We start from the raw sequence: 10,574 nt of genomic DNA, 5'->3' as shown, positions 1-10,574 counted from the left end.
CTGAGACCCTTCCAAAAGCAGAGATGTGATATCTCAATGCTTATACCAAACCTGAGACCCTTCCTATGGCATGAGATGTCATATACATATCCTTCCCATTCCAATCCTGAGACCCTTCCTATAGCATGAGATGTGATATCTCAATGCTTATACCAGACCTGAGACCCTTCCTATAGCATGAGATGTGATATCCAAGTCCTTCCCATTCCAATCCTTAGACCCTTCCTATAGCATGCAATATGATATCTCAATGATTCTAATAACAAACCTGAGACCCGTCCTATAACATGAGATGGGATATCCAACTCCTTCCCATTCCAATCCTGAGACCCTTCCAATAGCAGAGATGTGATATCTCAATGCTTATACCAAACCTGAGACCCTTCCTACGGCATGAGATGTCATATACAACTCCTTCCCATTCCAATCCTGAGACCCTTCCCATAGCATGAGATGTGATATCTCAATGCTTATACCAAACCTGAGACCCTTCATATAGCATGAGATGTGATATCCAACTCCTTCCCATTACAATCCTGACTCCCTTCCTATAGCATGAGATGTGATGTCTCAATGCTTCTAATACCAAACCTGAGATCGTGGGAGAGTGACAAGGACTCGACATACAACACAACCTGGCGGCAGTTACAGAGCAGGACTCCCTTGTAAGCTGGTCAGTCAACTGGATGACCCAGAGACGCTTCCGAAGGCTTACTTGGCAGGAGATGATGAAGTCGCCGGGAATAGCTGTTCCTGCTATTCCAAAGGTCGAAGCACCAGTACAGGCCTTCTGGTTCGATCAAAGGAGGAAAGGGTTTCACAGGACGACAGCAGTGCAAAGGAGGATTCCTTCAGCGGGTCACCAGCGATTCCTCGGTCCAGCCTCGTGGTTGCAGGATACTTGGCTCCTGTATTCCTTCGTTCGTGAGAACTCAGGAGATCGACATGGTAGTGGTGTTTCCAGCTCCCTCTTATCCACGGTTCCCTTCGCGCCAAAACGGAGGGGAGCCAATGGGAGATCCGCTCATCAACACACATACCATACGTGGACCAATCACGGACCACGGTGGTCCCAGGCATTCACACCACCCCAGACTCTCTGGCACCCAGGATGTGTATTGGGACCAGACATCCCAGCCCACACCCTGGAGGCACACAAACGACATGTAGAAGCCCGCGAAAGCAACCACGTTTCGCGGGAAAGTACATGCCCAAATAAGGAAGGCCCCGGGTCGCCCGACCTGGGGAAGGTGAAGGGAGCAAGACGGTCAGTGGACAGGACAAAGGAGCCTCGTGGTCTGGCCATTTTGGGAGCCAGGCCACCATTTTGGGTTCAGTGCGAAAAACGTGCTCAGAACGCCAAAAGGAGCTCAAAATAAACAAAACGATCGCTGCCACCATTCCAGTCCCTGAATGACTTGCACCGATCAAAATACCATCCTAAAAGAGTATCTAGGGCCTGTAGAAGGCTAGAGACCCAAGAGAGCTGTAACTTAGCTTACAGTGCCCTCTTGTGTCATGTTGCACTACAGCCGCAACATGATAAAAGAAACTACGGGAAACAGCGTTCCCCGGTACTGACTGTCTTAAGGGCATGTCAGTTTCCCCGTAAGAAAGGAGCGAAAGCCCAGAGAAGTGCGGCAGAAGGCTGTACTTCTCTGGCAAAGTCAAGAACAAGGTTAAAAACAATAGCAAAAAGTTTAGGGGTTGCCACATGGAAGGAAAATTACCTACAATTACGAAATCTTTCCTAACACTCGCCCCTCCCAGACTATGGACAGGGGGAACTAATCCACCCCTGGATGAGTCTCTTGTTCAGGTCGGTTAAACATTCTGGACAACCCATCAGCATTGCTATGTTGGACACCTGGCCTATGCTCAATAGTGAAGTCAAAGCCTTGTAGACTCATGGACCACCTAAGCAACTTTGGATTCTCCCCCTTCATGTTCATTAGCCACTTTAACGGCTTATGGTCAGTCTGCACAGTGAAGTGGGTCCCATAGAGGTAGGGCCTCAGCTTCCTTAGGGCCCACACAACAGAGAAACATTCTTTCTCTACCGTGGACCATCTGAGCTCTCTGTCCTTAAACTGGCGACTAATAAAACCGATAGGGTGTTCCTTACCCTTCTCATCTACTTGTGATAGTACAGCTCCTATCCCAGTGTCAGAGGCATCCGTCTGCACGATAAAAGGTCTTTGATAATCAGGGGCCCTTAGCACAGGGGCCTGGCACAAGGAGTATTTTAAGCCATTGAAGGCCTTCTCACACTCGTCGGTCCAAGTTACCTTCTTGGGTTTCTTCGGAGTTGTGAGGGCAGTCAGAGGAGCAGCTATGGTGCCATAGTCTGCCACAAAATTGCGATAATAACCCGTGAGTCCTAAGAAGGCTCTCACTTGGGTTTGCGTAGTGGGGGTAGGCCAGTCTTGTACTGCTTGTACTTTACTGGGTAGAGGCTGTATCCACCCTCCACCTACTTCATGTCCAAGGTAAACCACTGAGCCTTGTCCAATCTGGCATTTACTAGCCTTTATGGTCAAGTGGGCTTTCCGAAGAGCCTGGAGCACAATCCCGAGGTGTTTCACATGGTCTTCCCAGGTGGCACTGAAAACTGCTATATCGTCCAACCCATTCAACACATGATTCACAAGCCTCTGGAAAGTGGCAGGTGCATTCTTCAACCCGAACGGCATTACCCGGAATTGGTAAAAGCCGTCTGGAGTAGAAAATGCTGTCTTCTCCTTGGCATGTTCTGCTAAAGCTATTTGCCAATAGCCAGCAGTGAGGTCAAACGTGCTGAGGTACCTGGAGGCGCCCAAAGTATCCACCAGCTCATCTGTTCGAGGCAAGGGGTGTGCATCTGTCTTGGTGACAGCATTCAGAGCCCTGTAATCCACGCAGAACCTCAATTCAGAAGTGCCTGCCTTTGGAACCAACACCACTGGGCTGGACCAAGGACTACTAGAGGGTTCAATCCCCCCAAGATCTAACATCTTGTTGACCTCGGTCTTAATATAAGACCGTACTTTATCTGACATCCTGTATCCCCTACTTTTGGTAGGTACACTGTCTCCTGTGTCAATGTTATGTTTGCACCAAGGTGTCAAACCAGGGGACTGTGAAAACAGGGGGGAAAACTGCCTAAGCAAACTTTTCACCTCAGCCTGCTGATTCGGACCCAGGTGAGGGGCCACTCGGACACCCTCAACGGAGCTATCTGAAGGACCGCTTTGGAACAGGTCGGGGAGAGGTTATGACTCCTCTTCCTCAACATCTGAAGCCAGTAGCAGTGCTGCGATTTCGACTCTTGGGACGAAAGCCTTCAGCCTATTCACGTGAAACACTTTTGGAGCCTGTCCAGGCCTTCCAAGGTCCACTAAATAGTTCACCTCACCCAGGGGCTCCACCACTGTGTAAGGGCCTGACCATTTGTCCTGTAAAGCTCGAGGCCTTATTGGATTCATGATCAGGACTTGCTGACCAGGTGTAAAGTTGATGAGGGAAGCTTTCTGGTCGAACCAATGTTTCACCAGCGCTTGCCCTGCCTTCAATTTATCACTAGCCAAGCCCATCAGAAGTACCATCCGTTTTCTGAGCCCTAGCACATAATCAACTACATTGGTAGTAACAGGGGGAGTGGGCATCTCCCATCCCTCTTTGACGATGGCTAAGGGTCCCCGTACGGGATGACCGAACAGAAGTTCGAAGGGGCTGAAGCCAACACCCTCCTGTGGTACCTCTCTGTAGGCAAACAGCAAGCATGGTAAAAGAAGATCCCATTTTCTTCTCTGAGGCTCCTCCAGAGCCCCAATCATGCTCTTTAACGTTCTGTTGAAACGTTCCACCAGACCATTGGTCTGGGGGTGGTATGCAGAAGAGAACTTGTAGGTGACCCCACATTCTTTCCACATAGCCTGCATATACTTCGACATAAAGTTGCTGCCACGATCTGACACAACTTCTTTAGGGAAGCCAACCCTAGTAAATATGCCGAGTAAAGCTTTTGCAACTGACTTGGCAGTTACAGTTTTCAATGGGATGGCCTCAGGATACCTGGTTGCATGGTCGACCAGCACCAGGATAAACCTATTGCCTGAGGATGTTTGCGGGTCAAGGGGACCAACGATGTCGATCCCTACCCTTTCAAATGGTACCCCCACAACTGGGAGCGGTACCAACGGAGCTTGGATTGTCGCGCCAACCTTACCAGACAACTGGTAGGAGGCACAACTCCTGCAGTGACTTTCTACTTGCACCCCCATCTTGGGCCAGTAGAAGTGCATGGATAACCTTTGCTTGGTCCTCTTCATACCAAGGTGACCAGCAAGGGGAACTTCATGCGCCAACTGCAGGAGGAAGGGCCTAACAGCAAGGGGAACCACCAACCTCCTATGGTCTCCTTCTGTAGACTCTGTGGGCTCACTATACAGGAGTCCACCTTCCCAATAAATCCTATGCTTCCCAGGAGGTTCACCCTCAAGCTGGGAGCAGGCCTGTCTCCTTAGGCCTTCCAGAGATGGGCACTCACGTTGACCTTTACTGAATTCGTCCCTATCAGGACCTCCTTCAACTAACAAGTCTTTTAGTTCAGGATGATCGTTGGGGTCGAATACTTCAGGCATCGCCACCTCCTCGTCAGGCCCGGGCGATTGACCAACTTCCTCCACCGCAGTGGTAGGCGAGCTCGGGGGAATATTCTCTTACCCTCGTTTTGACTTGTAGACTCCTTTCGCCTTGGGTTTACCCTTCGGCTGGGGCGGCGTATTGGACTTGGCCAATGCTGCCCGTGCTTGAGACCGTGTGTAGGGTCTTTCGGCAGTGTCTCCTACGAGCCCTAAAGCTCTGAGATCATTACCCAACAAGACCTTTCCCGGGACGTTTCTCTGAATGCTCACTGGAATCCTGACTGCTGTACCATTTAAAGTAAGATCTACAGGTATTACTGGAAACATACGGAGGGGGCCGTCAGCCAACTTAGTGGGCATCAGAGTAGCTCTGGCAACTTCCTCTGAGTCTACCAAGGTAGAATCCACTACAGTTCGACTGCACCCACTATCCCTAAGAGCTGGAGTATCCACTCCATTGATCAGCACACTGTCTTTAAAGTAGTGCTTGGTATTATCCGGAATCCTAGCATAAGCCTCTGCGACTTTAGGCTCCCAGGAACCCAGGGACACTAAAACTACCTCAGCCTCTATTCCGCTGGGAAATGAGTCTGAGGAGAAGGATGCTCCTGTAATCTCTTCTTCCTCGTAGGAGGAGAAGGCCAGATTAGCGGAGTGGACCCCCAAAGGTCTAACCTTACACCGGGGATCCCCCTTCACATGGTCAGTTGCTCCACAAGAAAAACAAGCCCCAGCGGGTCTGTTTACGTAGGGAGGCTTATTGTAACCAGAGTTCTGTTTCGGAGGCGAACCTCCACTACCCTGTGAGTTCTCTTGTGTCTTACCCTTGTTTTTCTTTTTGTGGCCCTTATGGGAAGAAGATTTAGCAGATTCCCCACCCTCCATATCTTTGGACTTTTTCCCTTCCTCCTGCTTACCAGGATGAGTTTTGTCCTTATGGGACACTCGATGTGACACCCATAAGTCTGCTGCAATGGCCAGCTTCCTAGGATCTATCTCCTTTGAATCGGCCAAATGCTGCTTAAGCTCCGGGGAAGAAGAAGCAAAAATATGTTCCAGCATTACAAGATTTATCATGCCTTCGAAGGTAGAAACCTTATAACCTTCGACCCAGCCAGTTAAGTTTTTCAAAGATTCAGCGACATAAGATACCCAAGTACCACCTTCCTTTTTCTTATACTCTCGAAAACGCTTTAAATATTGGGCCGGAGTCTTCCCAAACTTTAAAATGAGAGTTTGCTTTAACATTGCGAAATCAGCCCGCTCAGCCTTCGACATTTCCATAATGGCACTGCAGCCAGAATGGGGCAGTCTACTGAGCAACCACGCAATCTTATCAGCATTGTCAACTTCTTGAACCTCGCATGCATACTCAAACGCATTCAGCCAGTCCATAATGTCATTCCTTTCTTCATACACACTGAGCAGATCTTTCGGAAACCGTGGATGAGAGGAAGCCCCAGACCCATGTCCAGGACCCTTGGACCCATTTGCAACCTGAAGCTTGGCCAGTTCCAACTGGTGATCCCTGTCTTTCTGTTTTTCTGCCTGTTCGATTTTTAGTTTGGCTATGCTGAATTCAAGCTCCTGCTGCCTAAACCGCAGCTCTTGCTTCTTGAATTCAAGCATAGCCTCCCCATCAACACTGGCAGAGGAAACATTAGACATCACATCCTCCCTGTCCTCGTGGTCGCGGTGGATCAGTGCGGCGGCAGAACCGTCGGTTCTACCAGTGAGAGCAGCCCCACCACCTTCCGCACTGTCCTCAGAAGTTATAGCGTCAAGCTGCGCTTCTTGCCACGCCACGATTCTTTGGATCATTTCCAATTTAGTGCCTTGAGAGGAAACACCTCTCTCCGCACACATCTTCTTCAATGTTTCTGATTTGGAAGCATTTAAAGTTAACAACGTATTTGTTTCCATACTGTTTGATAGGACTATGGCCTTTTTAAAGTTATACTACAACAATTCACTACGTGTACTGTTTGGAATAACCTGAAATGCCTTAGTTCGAGCGCAACACTGGATACCTTCAGTCGTATCCCACCGCTGTACACCAATTTGTTAAGACGGATTTCTGAACTCTGTCCTGGTGGCGCAGAAGTTCAGAAGGCCAACCTAATTACTTGGAACAGGGTAACCTCTGGACAAGCCAGACCAATCAAGGTAGCGATCGCGGCGGTCAAGACTAGGTCTCAAGAGGGGTGAGGGTGACTGAAAGCCCGCAGTGAGCACACAAAGCAAGAGCGCTTACAAACTACTCCAAACAGTTGTTATATCAAAAATAGATACACATTTATTTTAAGGCCTTTAAAACAATGACCGTAGCGAGAAAATACCAATATCACAATATTAAACCAACACATACCATATCAACACAATATATATACAAATACACAGTCGCAAGCGTTTAAAGCACGAAATATGTAGTCCACCTGAAAGGAAAGGAAAACAGGCAGTGCGATAACACTTTAGACTCAGTTCGCCTTCAGAGGCACCTAACTAGATGGAAGTCCGAGCCCTGCGAAGAGTGGAGCCTTGTGCTCAAAGTACCTGCCACGCCGGTGCCAACGGGCAAAAGGGGAAGCTCTTCGTAGGAAGTCAGGCAGTTCGGGTTAGTGCACAGCAGAAGGAGAACAGGTTCCACAACTCAAGCGCAGCCTCCACAGCGGGCAGAAGCAGAGCGCGAGTACGGCCAAAAGGGTGCTGTTTTTACACAGCAGGGAAAAGCAATGGGATACTGCAGGAGGGCGACCAGATCCTAGCTAAACTACTCACCGGTCCCCGAAGCAAGCAGACCCAGGCTTCTCCACATTAGTTTCAGCAGCTGGCAGGTTCATAAGAGCAGGGAACGCCTCGTAGTCGTGTAGAGCAAAAAGACGTCCCAATCGACGAAACCAGCACAGTTTGTTGCCGCAGCAGGACAACGGAGCGGCCGTGTGTATTCAAGCCAAATGTACACTCCTCCCTTCAGACTTGGGAACGCCAAGTGTACGAAGCGTGGGAGAGTGACAAGGACTCGACATACAACACAACCTGGCGGCAGTTACAGAGCAGGACTCCCTTGTAAGCTGGTCAGTCAACTGGATGGCCCAGAGACGCTTCCGAAGGCTTACTTGGCAGGAGATGATGAAGTCGCCGGGAATAGCTGTTCCTGCTATTCCAAAGGTCGAAGCACCAGTACAGGCCTTCTGGTTCGATCAAAGGAGGAAAGGGTTTCACAGGACGACAGCAGTGCAAAGGAGGATTCCTTCAGCGGGTCACCAGCGATTCCTCGGTCCAGCCTCGTGGTTGCAGGATACTTGGCTCCTGTATTCCTTCGTTCGTGAGAACTCAGGAGATCGACATGGTAGTGGTGTTTCCAGCTCCCTCTTATCCACGGTTCCCTTCGCGCCAAAATGGAGGGGAGCCAATGGGAGATCCGCTCATCAACACACATACCATACGTGGACCAATCACGGACCACGGTGGTCCCAGGCATTCACACCACCCCAGACTCTCTGGCACCCAGGATGTGTATTGGGACCAGACATCCCAGCCCACACCCTGGAGGCACACAAACGACATGTAGAAGCCCGCGAAAGCAACCACGTTTCGCGGGAAAGTACATGCCCAAATAAGGAAGGCCCCGGGTCGCCCGACCTGGGGAAGGTGAAGGGAGCAAGACGGTCAGTGGACAGGACAAAGGAGCCTAGTGGTCTGGCCATTTTGGGAGCCAGGCCACCATTTTGGGTTCAGTGCGAAAAACGTGCTCAGAACGCCAAAAGGAGCTCAAAATAAACAAAACGATCGCTGCCACCATTCCAGTCCCTGAATGACTTGCACCGATCAAAATACCATGCTAAAAGAGTATCTAGGGCCTGTAGAAGGCAAGAGACCCAAGAGAGCTGTAACTTAGCTTACAGTGCCCTCTTGTGTCATGTTGCACTACAGCCGCAACATGATAAAAGAAACTACGGGAAACAGCGTTCCCCGGTACTGACTGTCTTAAGGGCATGTCAGTTTCCCCGTAAGAAAGGAGCGAAAGCCCAGAGAAGTGCGGCAGAAGGCTGTACTTCTCTGGCAAAGTCAAGAACAAGGTTAAAAACAATAGCAAAAAGTTTAGGGGTTGCCACATGGAAGGAAAATTACCTACAATTACGAAATCTTTCCTAACACTCGCCCCTCCCAGACTATGGACAGGGGGAACTAATCCACCCCTGGATGAGTCTCTTGTTCAGGTCGGTTAAACATTCTGGACAACCCATCAGCATTGCTATGTTGGACACCTGGCCTATGCTCAATAGTGAAGTCAAAGCCTTGTAGACTCATGGACCACCTAAGCAACTTTGGATTCTCCCCCTTCATGTTCATTAGCCACTTTAACGGCTTATGGTCAGTCTGCACAGTGAAGTGGGTCCCATAGAGGTAGGGCCTCAGCTTCCTTAGGGCCCACACAACAGAGAAACATTCTTTCTCTACCGTGGACCATCTGAGCTCTCTGTCCTTAAACTGGCGACTAATAAAACCGATAGGGTGTTCCTTACCCTTCTCATCTACTTGTGATAGTACAGCTCCTATCCCAGTGTCAGAGGCATCCGTCTGCACGATAAAAGGTCTTTGATAATCAGGGGCCCTTAGCACAGGGGCCTGGCACAAGGAGTCTTTTAAGCCATTGAAGGCCTTCTCACACTCGTCGGTCCAAGTTACCTTCTTGGGTTTCTTCGGAGTTGTGAGGGCAGTCAGAGGAGCAGCTATGGTGCCATAGTCTGCCACAAAATTGCGATAATAACCCGTGAGTCCTAAGAAGGCTCTCACTTGGGTTTGCGTAGTGGGGGTAGGCCAGTCTTGTACTGCTTGTACTTTACTGGGTAGAGGCTGTATCCTCCCTCCACCTACTTCATGTCCAAGGTAAACCACTGAGCCTTGTCCAATCTGGCATTTACTAGCCTTTATGGTCAAGTGGGCTTTCCGAAGAGCCTGGAGCACAATCCCGAGGTGTTTCACATGGTCTTCCCAGGTGGCACTGAAAACTGCTATATCGTCCAACCCGTTCAACACATGATTCACACGCCTCTGGAAAGTGGCAGGTGCATTCTTCAACCCGAACGGCATTACCCGGAATTGGTAAAGGCCGTCTGGAGTAGAAAATGCTGTCTTCTCCTTGGCATGTTCTGCTAAAGCTATTTGCCAATAGCCAGCAGTGAGGTCAAACGTGCTGAGGTACCTGGAGGCACCCAAAGTATCCACCAGCTCATCTGTTCGAGGCAAGGGGTGTGCATCTGTCTTGGTGACAGCATTCAGAGCCCTGTAATCCACGCAGAACCTCAATTCAGAAGTGCCTGCCTTTGGAACCAACACCACTGGGCTGGACCAAGGACTACTAGAGGGTTCAATCACCCCAAGATCTAACATCTTGTTGACCTCGGTCTTAATATAAGACCGTACTTTATCGGACATCCTGTATCCCCTACTTTTGGTAGGTACACTGTCTCCTGTGTCAATGTTATGTTTGCACCAAGGTGTCAAACCAGGGGACTGTGAAAACAGGGGGGAAAACTGCCTAAGCAAACTTTTCACCTCAGCCTGCTGATTCGGAGTCAGGTGAGGGGCCACTCGGACACCCTCAACGGAGCTATCTGAAGGACCGCTTTGGAACAGGTCGGGGAGAGGTTCTGACTCCTCTTCCTCAACATCTGAAGCCAGTAGCAGTGCTGCGATTTCGACTCTTGGGACGAAAGCCTTCAGCCTATTCACGTGAAACACTTTTGGAGCCTGTCCAGGCCTTCCAAGGTCCACTAAATAGTTCACCTCACCCAGGGGCTCCACCACTGTGTAAGGGCCTGACCATTTGTCCTGTAAAGCTCGAGGCCTTATTGGATTGATGATCAGGACTTGCTGACCAGGTGTAAAGTTGATGAGGGAAGCTTTCTGGTCGTACCAATGTTTCACCAGCGCTTGCCCTGCCTT

The sequence above is a fragment of the Ambystoma mexicanum genome, unplaced genomic scaffold (assembly GCF_040938575.1).
Source record: "Ambystoma mexicanum isolate Mex_15411 unplaced genomic scaffold, UKY_AmexF1_1 Mex_scaf5, whole genome shotgun sequence".
Taxonomy (NCBI): domain Eukaryota; kingdom Metazoa; phylum Chordata; class Amphibia; order Caudata; family Ambystomatidae; genus Ambystoma; species Ambystoma mexicanum.
The sequence above is the reverse complement of the archived record's forward strand: the minus strand, read 5'-3'. Positions refer to the sequence as shown.